General features: G+C 38.8%; 1 protein-coding gene and 1 long non-coding RNA gene across 4 annotated transcripts in view; both read right to left on the reverse strand.

Annotated features, from left to right (window-relative positions):
• LOC132972669 (tumor protein p53-inducible protein 11-like) overlaps positions 1-11,151 on the reverse strand; it is a 36,627-nt gene extending 25,476 nt beyond the window's left edge. The window contains exons 1-2 of one of the 3 annotated variants that reach the window (XM_061035667.1): positions 11,023-11,150; positions 7,054-7,151 (exon numbers count right to left, since the gene is read on the reverse strand). The gene's annotated coding sequence lies outside the window, so the exon portion shown is untranslated. Of the gene's footprint in view, positions 1-7,053; positions 7,152-11,018 lie in introns of all 3 variants that reach the window. The other 2 variants (XM_061035666.1, XM_061035668.1) reach the window with 2 other exon arrangements.
• Positions 11,152-16,736: 5,585 nt separating this feature from the next.
• LOC132973586 (uncharacterized) lies at positions 16,737-17,113 on the reverse strand. The gene is made up of 2 exons (XR_009673020.1): positions 16,922-17,113; positions 16,737-16,836 (listed from the first exon to the last, which is right to left on the reverse strand). It is a non-coding gene; the product is annotated as an uncharacterized LOC132973586 (long non-coding RNA).
• Positions 17,114-23,846: the final 6,733 nt, after the last annotated feature.

A 23,846-nucleotide genomic window follows, 5' to 3' on the forward strand; every position in this document is an offset into this window, starting at 1 on the left:
TAATGACCTCGTCTAGGTGAACTTCATCATCTGTGACATTTTAGGTTAACTTTTAATCTTTTAAACTGGCTGGAGAGACAGAAGAAGTCCAGGATAAAGAACAATAACCCTTGTTCCTTATTGTTAATGTTTTAGTGATTGTTAAATGTCGGACTTTAACTGTGAAGGATTGGTCAGAGATGAAATAAGTTTATCATTAAATTAACTGAGCTAAGGTAGCATAGCTGCAATTAGCAAAGATTTTCAACAACACTGAAGGGAGTTTCAGTAGCCCTATTCAGACTGCTGTTTCAAACTGCGATATGTATCCCCCTGTGATTCGCCTTCAACCTGAATGTCGCGGAGGCGTAATTGGGGGACGAAGTGATCCAATCGCTTTCAGCGGAGCCAGCGGGGGAGAGCAGTGCTGTGTGTGTGCACGTATGACTGTGGTCTATATGGAGCTTCCACTACGCCAGAACGCAAAGTTAATTTACAGACAGGGACAACAATATTATGCAGTCGCGGAATCAATATGAATGTACCAAAACCTGATGACGGCTGAGCTTCGTTCTTTGCAAAAGAAGATAATATGGTAATAATGGACAAGCAAATGATCAGTTGAAATACGCGGCCAGCAGGTAGGCCCGTTGTAAGGGATATTCAAATCCATTCCAGCACATTGTCAATGTTAAAGCCCAAGACAGACAGAAAGAGACACACTGCAAGGGAGCACACCCACTTAATGCTGTTCTTTGCTGAAAATTGGAGGGGGGAGAATGCAAATTACTGACTACTGTGCCACAATTCCCTTTCAACGTGAACACTGACGTAAACACTGACGTAAACAAGAGGAAGAAGAACCCTTTGGTCAGTGAGTGTGTGAGACAGCTTGCTCTGCTTTGACTGTCTAATACCTTTTTTACCGTCCACTCTGGCTGACAGGTTGTGCAACTGGTGTTGCCTTGTGTGTGCACTACAAACAAACATGTTTAAACCAATAATGGCAGAATTGCAAATTAGCCATGTTTATGTTTTTTCTCAGAACTACCAATACCAGTATTATTATTTTTTATATACTGTATATGTTTCCATTTCTTTTTTTTTTTTTTTGCCATTATTGATACAAGTTTACCACCCACCCCTGTATTAATCAATCCAAATAATATATTCACGTGCCACTGCCTTAAAATCAAAAGCAATTTGGGGCTCACTGACTTGACCAAGAACTCTTTGGCATGCAAATGAAGGAGCTGGGGATCGTTTCCCCAATTTTCCAGTTGTGAGACCACTGACTCTACCACTGACCGACCGCTGAACACAGAAGGATTAGTGTAATGCTCTATTTTACTTAAAATGATTAATTATATGATAATTTAACTACTTAACTTACATTTGTAAAGTAAAATAGTAAACTTAGCAGGGCAGTTGGGTGTGGTGACTTGGTCAACCATTCCATTATTCTTCTTTATAACTGCTTTTTACAGCAGACAAATTTAGACAACAACCTTCTTTTCTTTTTTATTACTAAGCCATAATCCAAATCTGTCTTTGTATAACCAGCCCCTAACTCTCCAATAAACTTTGAAATATTGCCACATGTTTTATGCAAGACTTCCTTCTTCATCTAGTCTGTTAATTTCACCAAGCGCATACATTAAAGTAATATTACCACCATGGTCAGGGTAAGGCTGTTCACATTATGAGGCCTATTCTACCAAGCCAACTCTTCTCTAAGCTCATAGCAAACCCTCTGTCTAAAACACAGAACCAATTTTCATTAGACTGTCCTTGTTTCTTTGTTACTAAGCTCTGACGCGATGACAGAAACATCCAAATCAATTCCCCCCATCAGTAAGCAGAGCATCTTCCACAAACAGTACAACACATGACTGTTTGTCTATACCAACACAGGCACATACCATTCTTGTTACTATTCAGACTATGAGATTGGTTCGTCTATCATTCTCCCACACAGCAGACAGAGTGCAAATAATAAAGGTTATGTGTGACAGAAAATCGATTCTCGGAACACTGCATGTAAAAACCTCCCGAAAAAGTCTCCTTCCTCTTGTCTGAATCAAATACAAAACATTAAAAGCTAAATTAAAAAATACCACAAAAAAACATTAACTTGTTTCATAATCAGACAAATAGCAAAGAAACTGCTAAGTCTTCAATATGTGCAAAATGCAAAATAATCACATGACAGGCAACAGGATTCCTATCATTCACCCAAGAGAAGTCATTACATCTCCTCTTGTGCACATTATGTCCCTGTTCAGGAAGTGGAACCATGCCAGCAGCATGCAAGAAATAGAAGAAACAGCCCACTTTTTAAGTATGCAGACATGCCTAAAAATAAAGTATTTGTTTGTCAATGGGTTCTGTTTTAGCCTGGACCACAGCTTGCAGCAGATTTTCTTCACTTCTTCAAACACGCCTCTGAACTATGTCTAGATGTGTGTGTACAGCTTTTGATCAAGAGAACCCCCCCCCCCCCCCCCCTCCCCCCTTTGCTCTTAATTCACTCAAGCCTTATAAGATTACATCAGAACTTGTTACTTCAACCGTGTGGCATGGGCAGAATTTAGTTAATAGTCCACATTGGTAGCAATCTGTTAAGACATTAATGTAATAAGATCTCTTCTTTATAAAGTTTTTTTTGCAATTAAATGCGACAATGTGTTTGTGTTAATATATATACTGTATGTTAACTTTGACATTTCCATCATATTTTTGTCACTCTATATTGTTACCTTATCTTCAGATATGTAAAAACTGTTTCTTGGTAAATGTGTAGACACCCACACAGCTTGCTAATCAGGTTTTCACGTAGTACCATAAATGTCATGAGGGCTCAGCTGAGTTTACACAGAAACAAACGATGGAATCAACCTTAGCCAGTGGCAAATCAATGCTTGAAGGGGATGGCTGATGTTCCAACATGATGAGGCAGACATCTAATCAGGACAAAGGTTGCATTTGTCTTGTGGTCCAATTACCCTTATGTCATTTTCATGGCAAGAGCCTGTTTGTGACTGCGTCCATTTCTTTTTTAGAATCTATTTACAGCAAAACATTTAACTTCAAAAGCAGAACGTTTCTCACTTCTCTGGTAATTTTTGTCAGAAATCCTGTCAAAACCAACAACCATTTAAATGAATAACTGTATAAGAAAAGTGTTTTTTTTATGTTTATTTATTTTTTGCTAAACTTTAGTAAATACCATTATTTTAAATAATTTAATGTTCAATGTTTTTTCTCCTTTTTCATTACATTGAATGTAACACAAGATTCTTTGTTTTTTACATTTGAGCTCTTAGGACTTGATTTTCAATCCCTACACCAAACCTCGGATCACCTGCATGGGTACCGCAGCCGCATGTTTACTGTTCCAGCTGCTATGTCTGCATACATTTGCCTTTTTCCTTTCCTCGCCAACTGCAGCCAGCATCTCAAGGTACTAGTGGGAAAACGGATCACACTTGAACACATTGTTCTCAAAAGTGCCATATAAGTGCAGGATGAGGTGTTTGTTGATGTGGCATCGCAACACAACAACGAAAAAGAAGTGTGAGTAAGACTTCAGGGTTAGTGTCACAGGAGATGGCAGCCTAAGAACCAGCAGAACTCAAAGATACTGTAGTCCCAGGTAAACTAAGACTTGAATTCAACATCAAGTAAATCTGGATAACCGACAGAGAAGCCAACCTACTCCAAAAAGGAAAAAACAGAAGACTGCTCGAAATTACCCGAGAAATACAGGAAATACCTCTCTGAAGTTTGTATTGAATTCTTCTTTTAAAGCAATAATTAAAATAGACAGTAGGAGGAAAAACACAACTTTGCGAATGAATGCCAGCATTTTAAATGAAGGATTTGTAGAAGAGATAAAAAAAGAAATAAATTCATGCAAGGAAGAGAACGACAGCGGGGAAGTATACTCCACACTCCTCTGGGATGCTTAGAAAGCAGGGGGGAAACTAATATCCAGATAAGCATATGTTAAAAATACTAGGACAGAATTATTTCAGAAAAAGGTTTGAGATCTCATAATCTTAGAACAACATAAAGATTTAAATATTCCAGGGTTACTTCAGAAGATTAAAGAAGCCAAGAAAAACAATACAGTGAATGAGATACTGGGAGATGGAGTGGGGGGGGGGGGGGAAACAAAGAGATTTCTCAAACAAACACACCATGAAGCGGGCCCCAAGGCCACAAAACTAATAGCCAGATGTAAAGCAAGAAACAGTTTCTCTGTCGGTTATCCCAGCTCATTACTCCATTTACTTGATGTTGAATTCAAGTTTTGGTGTACATTGGGACTATTTTGAGTTCTGCTGGTTCTTAGGCTGCCATCTCCTGTGACACTAACCCTGAAGTCTTACTCACACTTTTCTTTTCGGGGCTGTGTTGGGATGCCGTCAACAAACGCCTCCTCCTGCACTTATAGCACTTTAGATAACAATGTCATCAAGTGTGATCCGTTTCCCCTGTTGTGATACTTAAAGTATTTCCCAGTACCCAGTATTATGTTTTTTTTTAACTTCTTAAATTGAGTAAAGTTAAAAGAAGATGATATGAACAATTTGGACACTGTATAGTTTCACACTAGAGGTGTGATTCTGAACTCTAGGTTTTGCTCATCTCGCAGGAGTTGAGAGGGCCGTGAGGTCCTCGCAAGCATCTGCACTGTCTCGCGCGCGCACTCTCTCTCCTGCTCACTCTCGTGGGCATGCAGCATTTTGATGAATAAATGAAAAATTAAATAAAAATATACTCTGGCGGCCTGCCCAGGTACCGTCTGTGTAGGAAACACTTCATTTAACAAGCCGGCCGCTGACTTTTTGAAAGAGAACATGCACACTCTGCCTTAGCACGGGACTGAACACCTCAGGCCCAGAGTGAGCACTGATAACCAGTCTTGGTATTACTGAATTTTTCCAGGTAGGGTCTGAGGACAGTATTGTACCAAACATACAAACCTCAGATAAGAACTATTTCTGAACTGGGTCATAGGAAAGAGATTGTCAGCTTTAGCTTTAAATCATCAGAACAGGAAAAGGCACTTTGCAGATACATTGTTGAACAAAGGACTGCCAAGTTGGAGCACTGACATCTGTTCTGATGAAAGCCCAAGCTGCTGCTGAATGTCTATTTCAAACATATTTGACAATTTTCACAAACTTTTGGTTTTGGTCATTGTCTTCTTCTTAGTATGCCTTTTTAAAAAAATACATGTTTAAATCTGAGTCTAGTTAGGCGATTTGTCAATCTACTGGTAATGAATCAGCAACAATCAGTTACCGGTAATTATTCTGATCGCTTAAAAAAAACATACGTCTAAAATACTCTGCCTCCAGCGTATTACTTCTCAATATTTATCAGTTTTCTTTGTCCTCTTTGGGAGTAAATTGATCATATTTGAGTGCTTTTGGTGAAAAAAGCAGCAATTTAATATAGACCTGGCTTTTCTTCCAGACCAATTCATTAAGCTAATATTTGAGAAAACAATCATCACACTAGGATCAGTAGCAGCAATTCTATAATTCTTATGTTAATGTTAACACAAGTTAACAAAATATGAAAAGAATTTACCAAATCAGCTGCTTCAGTGAAGAAACCTCTAGATCAGTGGTGTCCAAACTTTTTTTCTTGCGGGCCAAAATTGTCGTGTTAGAATTGCTCGCGGGCCACAGGTTTTGTTTTTTAAAATATAGTTGAAAAAATAGTAAGGCTTTGTAGATCAGAATCAAAAGGCTCTCTAAAGAAACCCTTTAAAAAAAGGAAATCAAATATTTTGATTTCTTCGTTCTACTTTATTTGTTTTTTTCTCAGAATCAAGCCTGTAACGTGGTTAAGTTTTTTGGAAAAGCTTTCTGCATTTAGCTCAGGTCATTAAATGGTTAAACAACCATTGTTTGCAAAAACTTGGCATACGTTTTTTTTCATAGTTTACAAAAAAATGTGGAAAATAGTAAAAGCTGTAGATTTAAAACAACAACATACATGTTACTGAACATTTTCTATTTTAGGAATATTGTTCAGCCCTTGTTAACATGAAAAAGAAAAATAAGATAATGTGCCAATCTTAATCAAGGCATCGGGCCAAAATCTTCTGAGTCTTCATTTGAAATCACGGGCCGCAAAAAATCCCCTCAAGGGCCGCAAATGGCCCTCGGGCCGCACTTTGGACACCCCTGCTCTAGACAGACCGTCCACTCTAATTGATCTATAATTTGTTATAATGAAGTGGCCATCTCAAGTATTGAAAAATGAAGACAATGTGGAAGTGCAAAAAAACGTTTCAGTTCAGCAATTGAGACTGGCATGTTTATAGCCTGGTACAAAAAACGATTTAGGTCTGAATAGTACATGCTTTATTGGAACACACTGTATGATATTATGAAGGAAAGTAGTTATGCATAATTAGGGGCATGACTGATATGACTGCAAGCAGGGTCGCACGCGGCTTAAGGCATGCCTCAGCTCTAACTCTTTGCCTGTTTCTAGGCTGACTGAAAGTTGGGTTTAGACAGCATTTTAAATGTGTCGACTGCCATCGTTGGGCTCCCCTACAGTAACCAGTGGGTGACTTCACTGAGACTAATTCATCTTTTGTACAGACTATGGTGACTATAGCAACAGTTTTACGTTAATTGGGAGCCAAATTATGAATGGCTGATGTGTTTAAACGGCTTTATGGAATAAGTAAATTAAGTTAAAAGACTGAAAAGAAACTTGCATAGCGAAGGCTTTGAGCAGACAGTTAGATCCAAAAAGTGTTGAAACTGTGAGACCTGATATATGAGTGCTGCTGAAGAGAACTGAAAGGGGACTTTGTACAAGTGGCATGGGTTGAAATGTGAAACCAAGAGAGAAAAAAACACATATACAGCAAAAAAAAAATCCCAATGCTTCACTGTGAGCATGAATACATAAAGACCTCAAATAATCAACCAGTCTTCTCAGTATGGCTTTAGGGACAGCTGACCAGCACAGCCTGGTATCAACTATTCCTCATTTTGGGGGACTTAAAGAAAAATCAGTGATTTGGAAATAACTTACTGAATCCAGGTCCTATAAAATGTGGACTTCACACCTCGCTCCTAATCCCAATTGAAGAAGATGATTCTTCCAATATCGTTTAGGGACCCTATAGTTACCTGTTAAAAGAAAGTAACAGTTGTGACAATGAATATATGAAGTACTTCCTTTAAATAACTTGTGTGAAACATAAAGAACAAAGTAGTCCCATAAAAGCAACAAAAAGACTACCAAGATACCACCACTAGGGATGCACTGCTCAGATCCTGGTATTGATCCGCTCCTGACCCGAATATCTAGGTTATCGATGACAACAGGCCGATCCATGGAGCTGATCCACGAGGCCGATCCATAAAACCAAACTCAAACGAAGCAGTCCACGGCAGCATAGACTTCCAGAGATGACAGTTCAGTGTGCCATCGTGTTAAATATATCTAAAGGCATTCTGCCTGGCTTCTTCAAGAATGTACGAAAACACGTGTCAGCAGAGTTAATGAATGTAAAAGCTATGAGCTTTAATCGCAGATACCTGGAGCTATGACGTTACCTCACGGTGCAGTGGTACAGGCTAAATATTCACTGCAGAAACCCGGAACTATGACATTAAGACAGTGGACAGTGTGTGCCGTCCCAGCCAGCACAGAATGACGCTTCACAGTTAAAATTCCCCTCGACTTCTAAACAGGCTCAGAAGATGATAAAAGCACTTTGTCCTTTCTTTGTAAAGACATGCGCCCGTAAAGAGTATTTGATATCGAAGGCTTCAGGCAACATTCCCACTCTCATCCACGTAGTGAGGAATACAGGTATCCGATACCCGCATTGGATTGGATCTGTATAAATATCGGCAGATTCCCAGGTATTGGATTGGTATCAGACCTTAAAAAGTTGGAATGGTGCATTTCTAATCACCAGATGTTGTACCACTGTGGTGTATGAAGAAGAGGGTTTATCAAAGACAAGCTGAGTTTGTGTGGACAGCTAGAACTGCCTAAAGAGCAAGCACTTGTAAGGTATACACAAAAAAAAGAATCATCCCTTGTGTGTTGCCACAATTTAGCAAAATAATAGCTTTTCTGTCTTTCCTGGACATAAATAATGAGTTGGGCAGCCTACCACCAACATAAAATGACAAAGTCTGAAAAGCAACATATGGTCTGAGCTTCTCTAATCTTGTGCACTGGAAATAACAAACACATCTGCCAAAGGGTCATAATTAAAGCCTATGGCCATCCCACTGTCACAACAGACAGTAGGAAATGAAATGCTGGAGAAGAGAGTCATCCTCCTTGGCAGAACAGTATTGTGGGTACACAGTAGTCCCTAGAGATCCATCTTATTCATGTTGTCATCCAATAATTCTTTAGAAAACCACTTTGTGCTTAAGAGCTTCCGGTGGCAAAAATACTACCCTCCAACTTTTATGGCCTGCAATAATCCGTACAGTTTAACTAAAAGATTATTTTCGCAACATTATTATTATCATGTTTGCTGTGAAATTCTTGGACTGTGTTGCTGATTGATTGTTTTAAGCAATCACTCAGGGGTTAAAAGAAAAAGCGCTGCCCATCTGCTCTGGATACTCAGCATGAAGCATGCCAATAGTAAAGGACCTGTGGGACTGCCCAGGGCTGTACTGCTCAGTGCCTCTTCATAAAAACTACGCTTAACCATCTACATGCTACAGCTGAACTCTCCAGGAATTACTTCAGCCTCAAAGCACATCTTAACCCTCTATCCAACTGGATGAGAGTATGTAGACATATTCAAAAGCTAAGAAGTTATTACAATTCATATTTTTAAATATTTTTTGTAGGAAACATAGTTTTACATCCTCCTTCAATCGTACGTTGGCAGTCTCTAATCCCCTGAATATGAAACAATTGTACATTTCCACTGGTGAGACAGGTAACAATTACAGTTGTAAGAATATGTACCAGTGTTAATTGCACCAGTGAACCATACTGGTGTTCTGCCTGGGAGCCATTAGTGAGAAGAGTTTTGCAACAAAAGCTGAAATAGTGCAAGGGTTAGCTGGGGTGACAGTATCCTTCAGTCACAAGCGTTCATGGAAAAAGAAAACTGACTAAAAAGGTCATCATGAAGCTAGATCTGACCCATTTGCAAGATTCTCTTCTGAGCAGAAAGTAGAGTGCTAATGTACTAACAGGGCCATATCCAATGGTTGCTTACATTGTTGACAATGACATGACAACCCATCCAGAAAAACCGCTAATGGCTACATAACGTGGTTTCTTCAAAACACAACGATGCTGCCCACTCCGCATACAGTATATTTAACTCATTATGCACAGGGCTAAAGACTTTATCACAATGGACACTATGGACAGAGAAGGAAGCCTTGTTTTATCTTTCCTGTTTCCCCCACAATTCCACCCCCTGCCCGCCCACAGAGCCTGGATGACTGACATCTTGATGCCTGATCACAAAGCTATTGGAGAAAAAACAGTTCAACATGCTGCTGCCAAGGGAATACGTCTTGATTCATGAAAATAGGCTATATGCGAGGCTTAATGCTTGGGGATAACATAATGGTATATCAGGAATGCAATAGCCACCATGTCCCTTCCTCCCTCATGTTTTTATTGGCTTCTGTTTGACCCACACCAGTATCTTGGGCTAGGTTTTGTTGCGTGTTGAAATGCTTGTAGCATTACAAATTTGGGCATGTTGATGCACAAGTCTGCATTCAGCAGCAGAGGTTTGGTTTTTATGAGAAATAAGACAGTTCATGGTCTGCTCTTGCTCCTTTAACACTCAACAATTCAGTGTTTGAATGTTGGGGGAAAAAAAGCTGATATATTAGCCATCTAGTGAATAATACCTTCAGGAAATAGGGCCGAGACACCTCCTCCAGACTACTAAACAGTAAGCTATTGCTGACAAAGGACTGTAAACTCTGAGTGAGCGCAGCATTACTGAAATACACCTGGGACAAGTCCTAACACACAAACACAAACCTGAACTGCCAGGTGCTAAGCAGACTCCCACCACGAATGATAAATCCCTCACAGCAGCTATTTCAACACACTTCATTAGCTTTGCGTTCAACAGGTCACTTTTGTGTAAACTGTATTCACTGATGTAAACGCCTTTCACTTTAGTATAAACATAACAGGATTCTGTGTATTTCTGTAGTAAAAGCAGCTGACACAGATATTTTCTTTAAAAAAAATCACTTTAAGTTGTGCTCCAAATAACAAATTATCACATCACATACCAGACATGTTTTGTCTATCTATACCGGTTAGTCCACGTTTACCTATTTTGCAGCAAACGCCCACCTTTCCCTTTGGACAATGTACTATTTTAAAATGTATTTTCACACATACAATCTAAATCTGGGAATAATGACTGAGGGTCAACTAAAATGTAGGGCTCGGTCAAACCAATCAGAACAGACTGCAAAATACTAACTTGTGTTGTGTTAAATGAAAGGGGGAAATTTTCCTTTTTCCAGTCTAATAAGTAAGGGTAATAAGTTGCTCGTTCATGTTAACCTTTGGCTGCAACATTACTTGAGCTGCTGGGCTGTGTGAACCAGCTCAGACGTAACACAGTTATGTGGATAAACAATGAAAAAATAGAGAATTAATGACTGTGCACGCTTCTGTGACGCAAGGACATTTTTTCTCTTTATCGGTGAATTTGACAGAGCTGTCAACCACGCCAAACTACACTTCCCGGGCTTCTTTAATGTGACCCACACTTCAGGGACATGCACTAACTACTGCTACCAAAAAAAAAAAAAATAGATTAAATAAAATATTTCATACCAGGAAGAGTCGATAAACTACCCAAATTGCGCCTCGCAAGAAGTCTTATATTTTAGCGAGCAGATAACTCTAGAAGACGTTGAAAGATAACAAATACAGCTTGAAGAACCTGAAGGAAAATAGGCGCATGTTCGAGGGAAAGGCGGTATAAAAAAATAAAAAAAAAAGCATAGAAAATGTGTGTAAACTTACAGCGTGAGGCAGAGTGGTCTCCAGAGTTTGCTTCAGAGTGTAATGTTAGCCCTTATTACAGTCTGTGTGTGAGTACAGAGAGCAGTGTGGAGGCTCATCTCACAGCTTCGTGCTTTCACAAACCCTGGAGCAGCAGCAAACAATCCAAGGGAGCTGTGCATTACCGTAATAACCTGCGCTCACATGAAAGCGCACACAGGATTGTCTCTACCGTAATACTTGTCTCTTTTGTACAGAATTGAGTATATTTACTGTGGTATAATCCACTGCAGGTTTTAGCATTATACATTCACAGATGCACAGTTGCGACGCCTTGTACCTCAACATCTATAGGCCTAGATGTCCCAACTCAGATAAAGCAGTTACATGGATGATTAGTGTAGCTCAATAAATGCTTAAAACACTCAAGGCCAAAATAGACATTCATTCATTTAAAAAAACAAGGGTTGAAGACAAGAGAAATACAAATGTGTGTGGGTGAAATATTTCTTCTTTCTTTTCTACCTCATTAATCATCTTACAAATCCTAGAGATTTATAGTATCTTGTGACCCTTTTGTTAAGGGAATGACTGGGATTGTGAAGGGCTAAATAAAGCGTACTAAAAGGCTGCAGCTTGGAAAATAATGTACTTGATCTATCCTAACCAGACTCGGGTTTTCAATCACTGAAGTTGTGGATTTATGAACTTTAACACAGGGGTGTGAGAATCCTCATTTGTATTGGGTTGTTGTGCAGATAAGAAACAAGTGGGCATCAGTCACTGACCAATTTTAATTAGTTTAATTAGCTTTTATATCTTCATGTCTTTCTCTTTCTATTTAGAAAACAAATGAACATTCAATGAGCTACTATCCATCTGCTTCGTTAGTGTCTGCCCAGTATTACAACACCAAGCCTCCTTAATAGTTACAAACAATTAAAGTTTAACAGCCCTCTCTCTCCCCATTTCGTCCTCAGAGCCTGAGCTGGAAAAGGGCATGGTTATTTGTCTTTAATTGCCTCTGTAACAGGATCGAGGATACTCATGCAGGTGCTAATAAAACAAGTGCCTCGGCTCTGCAGGTGCTGAATGTTGGCGGAAGGCCTTCTGAGGATTTGCTGGCAACAGCAGAATGAAAGGTGTGGGAGGAAAAAGGTGCACAGAGGCTAGCACCAGGATGAAATACCATGTGTGAAATGGAACAGCTTTATAGTAAAGAAACATCACACAGGCTATACTACAACCAAAGATGGAGGCCAAATGATATACTTCTTGTGTGTCTGATCTATTCTGACACCTTGACCATGGAGAAAATCACAATTTAATATTCAGATTTATTTATTAGAGCCCATATGATTCATTAAGAATATCCTCCAAGAAAAAGACAGCATTGCATTTGCTGCTAAACGGTCATGTGAGGACAACGAGGTGTCACATTTTGTTGTTCAACTAAATAGAATTATTCAATGGCAGTGTATAAAATAAATCTATGGAGCAAAAGTGTCATATGCACACAGAGACATTGAGCAAAACCAACAGTATACCGAATGAATGAATGAAACCTTTGGGGAATTTGCCTTGCATTGAGAGCATAAAACATTATACAAACAAACATACAGGACAGAAGATAAAAAAAAACATTAAAGCATCACATGATTAAATGAGGGATTTCAGTAGCAAGTTTAGTAAATAGCAGAGGGCCGAGTTCATACTGTACACGACTACTCACTGCATAGACTATATAGAATCATGTTTTTGATTTAATTACATGTTAAATAACTTTAATGAGGTTAACTTAATGACGTTCCAGTAATCCATTTGGTGATGACCACTGACCTTTGCTGCACGGTGTGTGAATTGGTTGATGGGGTTATATTGTGTGACTGCATGTGCATGGCACTACATAAACGAATGTAACTCTATCTGGTTCTAGTCTAGGAGTATTCATACAAATAGTTTTAGCTAATCGACAGGTCATGGACAACGTTACAAATGTTTTTGATGAGGAATGAGGCAGAGTTGATGAAATCGGCAGAGGCGGTGATCACTGACTGCTAATTCCAGCAAAGAGGACGCTATTCGCTAAACATGGTTCAAGATTTAAGTTTCAAGATTCTGTTTCAATCTTGAATCTTGAACCGTATTAGCATTTAATTCATTCATTAATTGGTGGAGACATTATGTAGCCAAAGATAAAGGATAATAATGACAATGAGTAGGATGGTGAAGAAGACGAATGTCAGATCTAATCCAGATAAAATCACAAGTTTGTATTGGGAACTAGAGTTAGCTTCTTGTGTCATGGGCTGTGTGCCTCGTGCTAATGTTAGCTACAACTGACAGGCTATTGCTAGCTAGCAGTAGCTGTGTATTGCTGCTTCCATAGGAATATAAGATGAATCTGCTTTGCCATAAGGTTAGCGGAGTTTGGTCAGCGGCCTTTGTAATTATTTGCTCATTATACACATTTCTCTGGTGCCATTTTTGTATTTGAAAGCACAAAAAAAGATGGCTGGATTATATTGTAGAAATAGTAAAATAGCCAACGCCTTGTAAAAATGTCGTTTTTAATCAGACATTGTTTACAAAGTAGATATTAAAGCTACTTAACATTGTACTTCAAGGTCATTTCATTCAACTTGAGCGTCTTTACATATTTGGTATTGTTTATTTGCACATGTAGGAATGTACACGGAGGGGCGATTCTAGGGTCTGTTGGGGCCCTAGGCAAAGGTTCACTTGGGGCCCCTTCCAATGAATTTTCCTCCCCCCCCCCCCACTGGCCTGGGGACCCAAGCAGTTGCCTGCCTTGCCTGTTGACAGGCAGCGCCTCTGTGTACACGTATGACTTATTAAGGCTGTTATCCAGGAGCTGGCAACACTCAGCTTGTTCAGTGTTATGTTTTCTGTCATTAAGATGATGATCTTTCGAGGAAAAGATTCACTGACACATAACAGACTTAACAGAGTGATGATTGTTGTGACAGTTGTGCTGGAATGTTATTGTCTTGCTAGCCAAGTCAGTTTTCAGTAATAGTTTCTATTTCTACCTTTCAAATGTTGATCTATTACACAAGATATTTATTAAAAGATAAGATTTGTTTTTTAATTGAGAGGCTTGAATCCAGGCTGTGGACATGTTTCAGTGGCATTTTCGCCCCCATGCATGATTATGACATCCAACCTTCAGAGCTTTATCAGGATATTGGGCCTTGAAACTGTGACATTTGAGAGGGACAGATAATGGCAGTGGGTGGATGTCACAGGTGAAATGCAAGCAGGGGGAATTTAGTGACTGAGAGAGAGAGCGAGAGAGAGAGAGAGGAGGGTAAGGTCTGGTGTCAGAAGAGCAAAGATTTTTTGGGCCCTTACAGACAGGAAGGATTTTCGATTATTGAATCTTTAGTTATTTATTATGAACCAATAAGAGCAATTCATGATGATCTGTGTCAAGGGGAATAAAGTGAAAGCAAAAAATTGGACTGAATCAACAACAACAACAAAACGAAGGGTTAAAATAAGAGTAAAAGAGAGAATAAGTATCAGATCTAAGTAGAAGCCAGCAATGGGAGATACAAAAGGCAATTTGAATACATGTGGTATGAAGAAGCATATCAGGAAATCAAAACACAGTATTTGATGAAAAAGATAAATCAATAAACTCAGAACTCAACAATTGGCAATAAAAGCGGAATTATATCACATCAGAACAGAAAATATGTTATAAGCAAATCTTAGCTGAAAACATCTTCATCTTATTATATAGCCATTGCAGCTAAACAAAAAACAATAATAGAAATGCTAAAAAATAAACAACTCAATCAGGTGATTTCACTTAAATTCTTGCAGAGTTTCATGTAAGAGCGAGATGTAGATGGTGGTAGTGTGGACTGAATTCTGGTTTGGTTGGATGTGGGTTCGAGACTAATGTGTTTATTTTCGCTCACTATAGAAATATTTATAATGGCATTATTTTTTTTTTCCATCCTGCTGCCACAGAAACATGCTGCAGACAATCTGAGCAATGACAGAGATAATATGGATTCCAAGAAAGGGGCGGATATGTGGGAGGCATCTGTGCTTTGTCTTCACCCACACTCAAACCTGTCAAACAAATAACATTCTTCTTCCACCCCCGACTCGTAGACACGTAATTGGTTTGAACATCACAAAAGTCAATTTCTTGCCTGTTGCCTGGTCTATTCTCAGATATGATTGTCTGGACCGTGGTGTTGGATTATTGAGGATGAAGGCAGGAAGCTGTTATAAGGTTGTTTTTTTTTATTATAGGTTTTTATGTAGGATGTCAAGTCAACAAGGCGTTTGGAGTGCGCAACAGTGATAAGGCTTTCCACCAATATCGGGTTTAATTCATACTGACATAATGTTTCAGAGTGGGTGCCGGTGGCCTAGTGGTTAGTTTGCATGCCCGGTGTACAGCTCCGTATTAAGTTCTGAAAGTGGGCAGCCAGGGTTCAAGTCCAACCTGTGGATCCGTTCCACATGTCACCCAGTAGATAGACATATTTTCTATGCTTCTAATTTTTTTACCGCCTTTCCCTAAATAAAGGCATAAAGGCCCAAAAGAAAACTCTTTAAAAAAAAAGAAGAAATACTGTATATATATATATATATATATATATATATTTATATACACTGTATATATTTAGAATTCCTATATAATACTTAAAATGAGTTACAGATCTAATCCATAGGCTACTAAACTCCTCAATAGCAGCTCCATTACAGTCATCCCATCACTTCAGTTAATCCTGTTAAAGAGTCCTGCAGGCATTAGTCCTAAATTCCCCTGCTGGGCTCATCTTGCAGGATGTTTTTTAAGCACTCAGATATCTCTTGCATATGCTAATCTCATGTCATCAAAATGTTATAAAAATCATATCCCCTTAATCCTACCTTTGCCTTTGGAAAGCATGATTTGCTGCTTGAGAGCAAGATTGTGATAATTCTTTCGTTTCAAGGAATGGATTATTTTGGGTTTTCCACAACAGGTCTGAGGAAACTGAAACCAGTCATCACAACAGGAAATCGGTAAGCGATCAAAGACAGTGGCAGGAAAAGAAAAAGAACAGTAGATACTGTTGACAGCCAACAATACCACCTGTAAGGATGTGGTAAAGCAGACTTGGTAGAAAACATGATTAAATTTCACAAGAGGGTTAAACATTAGTGAAAATGAAGGGACGAGTATTTAGTGTGTTTTTCGACAAGTAAACCAGAGGGGTTAAAGCTTTCTATTCTAGTCCAGAATTACTGTTATCATTAAAGTTAGCTGTATGAATCAGTCAAAGGTCCTGTTTTTCCAAAGGAGACCAAACTAATTCAGACTAACCAGCTGCGTCAAGGCTTAAATATTCCTGCTCTGTAATAATATAAACGCCTTACTGCTGCACGCACGCACTGCCACAGGCTAACTAATCCATCATCAGATAAATATGGCTTTTCCATTTCCGTCTCCCTCTCTTCCTTTTTTTTTAAATGTATTTCTTCTCTAAAATGTGTTTTCTACAAGCAGCTTGTTGATTGATTTATTGAACTGGGATGAGGATATCTGAAGTAACACTAAATAAAGATATTTTATGTATGTAAAATTAGTAGCGTTGAACCCACGATCAGGGTAAATATAATGAGCTGATACCTGGTGCCTTTGGAAGTGTTATGATCTTAAAGGTTTTTAAGTGGACCCAAAAGCAAGACCGGAAAACAGGGTGGTGGGTAAAGGGGTATTTATTGAAGTGAGGCTGGTGAAGGCTGGTGAGGCTTGAATAAGAGGCTGGGTGGTGAGGCGCTGGAGCTCGGTGGTTGGAGGCACTGGGGAAAAAAAGAAGACAAGGGAATAATTAGTGACAGGTATCCAAAGCACAAAAAGTTTACTGATACTGTGAAGCCGATCTACCACGGTGTAGGCGGAAATAATCTGGCAGCTTGGGAGAGTTGAACCAGGGTAGAAATGCTGCAGCTGGTGATTACAGATGACGAACAGGTGAGTGATTGCAGAGAGCTCCAGCAGCCAATAAGCCACACCCAGCCTCTGAAAGAACAAAAACACAAGCGCCAAACAAGGAAAAATACACAGAACTGTCCAATCACCACAGGAAGAGCTCATCTTACACCGTTACAATAATTGAGTCTCATTGAATGTGTTTTTCTGCTCTTTTTGCTCAACATAGCACGGTGAGTACATGTTAGATATTGTTTTTCTTTGTCTGAATATCTCTTTAAAGCATGGGAGAGGAGGCGAGAAGTAATTTATAACAAACACATTTCTCAGGCTGTATTGGTAGATTGCATTGGTTGATTAGTTCAAAAGTACTTTTTGGAAGTGATGTATTCAGGTGAACTTTATTTATATGTCTGGTTTTGTTTGAGTTTGTGTTTTGCATCTTGGGTTTATATGTACAGTATATAGATTTTTTCTTGGAGTAATAGCTCTTTGATTTTGGCTGAATGACATCCTGGAATATTTAATCAAGGATCCAGTTCATGTCATACTGACGTGATAACTTATTCAGAAAGTTGCACATCTGTGGCAGCCATCTTGGTTATTTAGAAAAAGAAATATGCCTCAGCAGCCCTCCTCTTTGCAGACATCTTCAGTGTGATTGGTCAGAAGAGAGCCAGATACATATGAAAGCTACCTAAACAGAGGGGGGACCTATGGCATCTGCCAGAGAACATAAAACATGATCTTTCTTTAAAATAAAATATGGCTATGTTTTCAAATTGACAGACCACAGAAGACCAGACTGAGTCTGAGCAGAAGTCAGCTGTTGCTTGGCTGTTTTTATCAAAGAGAATCTCCCATGAGGCCATGTGGCTTTAGCCCAACATTTACTTAAAGTGGAAGGAGGCAAAGGTGAAGTATTATTTGAAATGCAGTCCCTCTCTCTCCCCTGCACTTTGCATGCATGCAGGCTTATCGACCTGACCTCCAATTGACTTATACGCAGAACTGGACGAATGCACAGCCAGGTAATCATTTCCACGGCTCATCCTTTCCATTGAGATTAATCATTATTATTTTTCCCAAGCCAAAGCTGGAGAGAATTAAAGAGAACCTGCAGATCCAATAATATTCAGGGGGACACAACAGAATAATCTCACCACTGAATAACTTCCAGCAAAGGTAACTAAGAGGAGACAAAAAAATAGGAGCAGATAAATATCTTTTTCATGCAGAAGCAAGGTGTTGTTGTCAGGAAACACTCAGGAAATGTGCGTCCTACACACTGCACAGAGATCGTATAACTGATTAGGCAAATGGAAATAGTAATTTGACATGAAGGATCTCTCCGTGGCTTTGGCACATTTTAATTCGACGTGGGATTCAAATAAATATTTAGCACCTAAGCTGCTCTTTTTATGGAAACAAAGGTTCCCCTTCTTTCAAGTATAATTAAATTTCCTCTTTGCCTCAGCCAAGAGCTATTTAAAGAACCTGGCTCTTATTCGTTCCAAGCAGGAGAAAATCATTAACCCAAACATAGGCTTAATTTACAATTTAGGGCTATTTACCTCTCACACTGGGAGGTAAGACGCGGAATAGTTGACTGAACAGGAGCCTAATCAGATTTTATTTGATGTATAAGACATAAAGGTCTCAAAGCTGAAGGGTTATCCAGGGCTGTTGTGGAATAAAGAAAAAGAAAACAGGAAATGTGAAGCTTTAATAAGAAGTGCAAACATGTTTTTGTGAGAAGCAATGATAATAACTTGTGATGACTGTGGTATAATCTGATTTTCTAGAAAGCACCAACAGTGTTTGAACCTTTTGAACACGTGAATGCAAGTTTAATTCTTCAAAATCACTCCTGTAACACCAACATGAAATTACCACAAATAGACTATAGTCTGGGCTTTGCAGGATTTCCTTCTGAATCAACACAATATCCACCCTCTGGAAAGACTGACTTCTTGCACACAGCAGCACGTTCATTTACATGATCTTTCATCCTTGAGGAATACAACAACACAGATAGACTGCCTAACACGCTGCAGCATGAACAAAAACTGCACTCTGCTTGAATATTTTAAAAAGACAGACTTGGGAAAGGAGGAGAAAAGTGACTTATGACAGATGGAATGTCTCAGAGTCTATTTATCAAGTGATGTATTGGTTAATGAACTGGATCATGTGCCAACGGTTTGAAAGGGATAGTCTATGATGAAGTAGATTTATTTGTTTTGTTTGTATTGGTGTATTGTGCCTTGTGTTGGGGAGGGGGGGGGATGTGTTGGTATTGTTTGTTTCTTATCTCTTGGAGTGTTATTATTTGGAGCGTGGTTCATGTTCATGTTAATGGTGCTGCTGTAATGTTGGCAAAATGACAAGCTGGAACATTTGATTGATTCTCAGCTAATGTGGCTGAATAATTCAATGTTGGGATGGGTCATGTAAATGGCCTGACACAAAAATAAAATATTCATTCATTCATTCAGACTTGCAGTGTTTGATGAGATATTGTATTATGTTTAGTACCACAAATATACTGATCTACTATGTCTCCAAAAGCTAGTCAGACTATTGTTTAGGGCAGATTATTGTCACATCAAAATTGTTTCTTGTTTTATTTTGATGCTTCCTCTGGTGACTTCTGGTGATGTCACCTGGCTGCAAGCACCTGTGGACATTTAGGCTGAGTCTATTTATGTGGGGCCTTCTGATTGGTTCACTCTCTGTCCTGGCCTCACAGCAGCAAAACCTCAGTGGTTTGTTTTCAGGTTTTCAGGTTTTCAGTTACTTTCTGTTGAATTTTAAATAAAATAAAGCCATAGTATCATATGGTAGCAACATTTGTCTTCAGATGATAGTTAATTTAAATAGTTAAGGACATTAACTGAAATAAAAAAATCATGCATGAAACAAATCAATCGTTTAGACCTTCTACATGTATGAAATACGTTATGCAAAGTTCATTAATGAATACGGCCAGCAGGAGACAAAAAAAGGATTGTCTGATAACTTCCAGGTATTTCATTGTTAACAGAAGTTCATTGAAAGTTCTTATATTACCACACCTCCATTACGCTTATGGCCCGTTAAAAGCTTTAAAGAACTAAAACTGTGTTACATCCTGAACATGGTGGCTCAATAAACTTAAGAGTGAAAGTGTGAGGCATCTGAAGTTATGTTAGTTCATACAAACACCAAACATTTCAGGACATATAGAGAAGTATCCTCTATTTCAGTTGCAATAACACAAACAGCATTTTCAAAGTGTGATCCACACGTTGGTGTGAGCAAGCCAAAATACTCAACCTTCACTGGGAAAGTCTCTGCATGGGATTTGAACCCAGAATCATTCCGTGATGCTTAAATCCTAAATACAACACCACTGCCCTGCTTCTGTGAATTCTCCCATAATTCTTCCATACATTATGGCAATTCAAAGTGGTCAAGACTCCGGCAAATTTAATCTCCACAAGAGAATACCCTGCTGGTAATCTATCCATGAACCAGCGTGCTGTGAGGTTGCAGTCTGAACCATTACCTGACATGACGGGATTAAAAGACGTGAAAATTCAACCTACACAGGGTGAGGCCCTGCTCAGGATCCTCAATCTCTTGCTGTGATGCGTCAGTCCTAACTGCAACACCACTGGACTGCAGTGCAATGCTTTTTTTCGGGGTTAATGAACTTCCTATACATTATGGCATTTCAAAAAGCAATGGCAATACTCCTGTGGGGACAAGTCAGAACATTCAATCTCCACATGGAAAGGCCCCAGCCAAAATCAACACTGTCTTGTTTCTCTTGACAAGTAGAGAAGTTATCACAGTGTAGTTATTCTGTTTAAAGTTTACTATTAGGCATTAGTTGTTGCAGATTTGGAAAAAACCCTTCATTTTTATTCTTGTACTTTAATCAAATCATTTTGTACATTTTTTTTAACCTGCAAAACCCCTGACAATCCCATAAGCCTCAGCTGTACTGTCTTTACGTGTAACCATTGCCATTATGCCACTGTGCCCACATACACATTCAGACACTTCTCCAGCCATTAAAATCTCACATTTAAGCTAAAGCTACCTTTTACTCCTACTGTACTCTCTCCGACAAAAAGACTAGATACTCTTAAGCTTGACCTGGTCTTTACAGAGCAATAGAGCTGCAGCCACTTAGTCTTGTTGAAACACACTCAGATGGGTGCAAAGTGAACACATCATTTCAACATCATCACTACAGTACGTTGTCATCCGGCAAACAAGCCTAGAGAGAATCCAAGTGCTGGAAATAACAGATATTGCTCACCAATAACACATCAATTGTTGCCGTTCTCATGCTATTGGTATTACAATTGTATAATGAATGATCAATACTCTGCTTAATTGGGCAGGTGGGCTGGAATTCCTATAGAAAGCTGTATTCATGTTAAATGATGTATTACTTGAAGCGGTGCAAGGGGTATAAGGAATCATAAATCCACTGGAACCCATGACAGCCAACACCATTCTGGTCCTCACATAACACACACTTAAGCATAGCTTCAACTCCTTTACTTAATAAAATAACATACACTACCCCAATCAGTTCAAGGACCCAATCTCCAGATACAGACTGTGTAATTTATTTCATTCAGAATTGTGTCCATCGTTTAGTTTGTTTCTGTAAATCTGTGTCTGTATTTATTTGTCAATCGTGAATTCAATTTTTTTTTTTTAAAAGGGCAAATGATCAACCATGATCAGCACCCATATGACGAGGTAAACAAAGTGCTGACATATGATTGCAGTTATACAAGGTAACAATCCCAGCATGCACTGAGGCATTCACTCTGTGGACAGAAGTCCTACGTATGTGTGTTCCTGCATTTTTATGGTTGTCATTTGTTCTGCATTGTGCTTATCAGTGTTTCCATTGTCTCCTCTTTGTTAAACATTACCATGATAATGAGTGTTCCATGAAATAACCTTGAGGGTCTAACTACTAATACTAACAAAGGGATTTAAAGGCTCCTTATTAAAAGTACTTTTCCATTGGGTTAATTGGACCATGCTTCATGAAGTAAAGGAAATGACACAGTGCTGCAGTTTCCTTCAGCAGCTATATTTAAAGTGGATTACCATTAGTCCGTGTGCAAGAACAACTGATCTTATATCTATTATTTTTCATAGAATAATAACATATTGGGCTTCATGCATTATATCTGCACAGAAGGGTGAGTGTGGACAATTTTTTTCTATGTGGCAACCATTCTGGTTCATTTTTGTGACTGGTAGTTTATATTAATTTTTTACTGTAATACCTATACAACTAATGACTCTCCACTCTTTCTGCATATATACAGCCTGTCTGAAACAACATGGTTAGAATGCATAGGTAGAAGAATTTAAGATTGATAGAACATTTCCAAAACTTTCTATTTTCACAGTGACAGCAATGTCACTACATCTGTTGTGGCATATTTACAGAGCCTTGTGTATGTGCTGTTGGATTATCTTAACATTGCTTTTATCCTTTCCAAACAAGTAATGAATTCTACACCACATCTGTCTTTGATCTCACAACATGGATCTGCATGGTCGATGAGAAAAATGTGAGAAAATTTGAGAAAAAGTTCCTGAAGGCAATCATTTTTACAGTAACTGCAGCCCTGCTCTTATTCCCCATTCCCTCCCATCAGCTTCTCTACATCATGCCTGTTCAAAATCTTTGCTGACTGACTCATTAAATCTTGTTTATTTTTCACATGCAGTGAGTTAATTTTTTAGTTTGTCTTCCAGTATCTGTTTCAATACACTTCAGTCCTCGCTTGTGTTTTCTGGCAAGTTATCAATGTGACAATGCTTTATTTTCATATCCTGACCAAATTTGCCAAATTGAAGTTATACCTTAAAAAAAAAAAAAAAAAAACTTGTTGGAAGCTTTTTCAATACTTGTTGGGAGATGGGATTACATCATCAATTGCTTCAAGCATGCGTCTAAACCTGACTGCTTCCATGCTCAACTGTTCCCCCCAGCTATTTTTCTTCTTTCCATCAGTTTCCAAACACATCCACTGACCCTGCTTTACCTCAGAGACTTACACATCTAGAAGCTTCATCTTACCTCTGAATCTCTTTCACAACCGCTTTCTGTTGCCCACTGCTCATGTAGAATAATCTGTGCTCAGTGCAATGCGCTATAGAACAACACCGCTTGATAATGTGTGACTATACTACTATGGCGACAGCTAATTGTATATAAAATTCAATAAGAAGTACTGTATGTATGTAAGTATGGTTCAACGGGAATCAATTTTCACATTGATGAATTCAAAGTTTGGACATATCTCAGTATGTCTCTGTACCTTTGTGTGTGTGTGTGTTTCTCGGGAGAGGCAGACAGGCACAGGAGGGAGAGACTGAGGGGCAGACTCCATTATTATTCGATCCCGGGTGGTGTTGATCTCTCAGATTGATAAAATAATAAAAACCAAAAGCCCAGGGAACTTTTGGCTTGTGTTTTCATCAAGTTTTCAACGCTGCTGAAGGATCAGTGACGTCAGAGTTAAATTAATTAGCATTATTATTAGCGTTATTCTTTCTGTGTTTAATTCATCGAAATGATCACATTGTTTTGACAGCCCCTAAATTTCAATACAATCAAGCCATTTGGAAAACATCCTGAACGGTGACCCACAGGGGTTAAGCAGCAGGAATTTAAAAAATGATTTACATAGAGCCCTAATTATATGACATATAATATATATAATATAATTGTGTAAATTCCTGGCCATCTACTTTTAAAATACGGCGTCATCTTCTGTCTGACTTTGCCTCCATTGAATTCCATTGTGGATGAGTATTTCATTTCACTTACACAATCAGTGGAGACCAA

Source organism: Labrus mixtus, chromosome 4 (genome assembly GCF_963584025.1).
Source record: "Labrus mixtus chromosome 4, fLabMix1.1, whole genome shotgun sequence".
NCBI classification, from domain to species: Eukaryota; Metazoa; Chordata; class Actinopteri; order Labriformes; family Labridae; genus Labrus; species Labrus mixtus.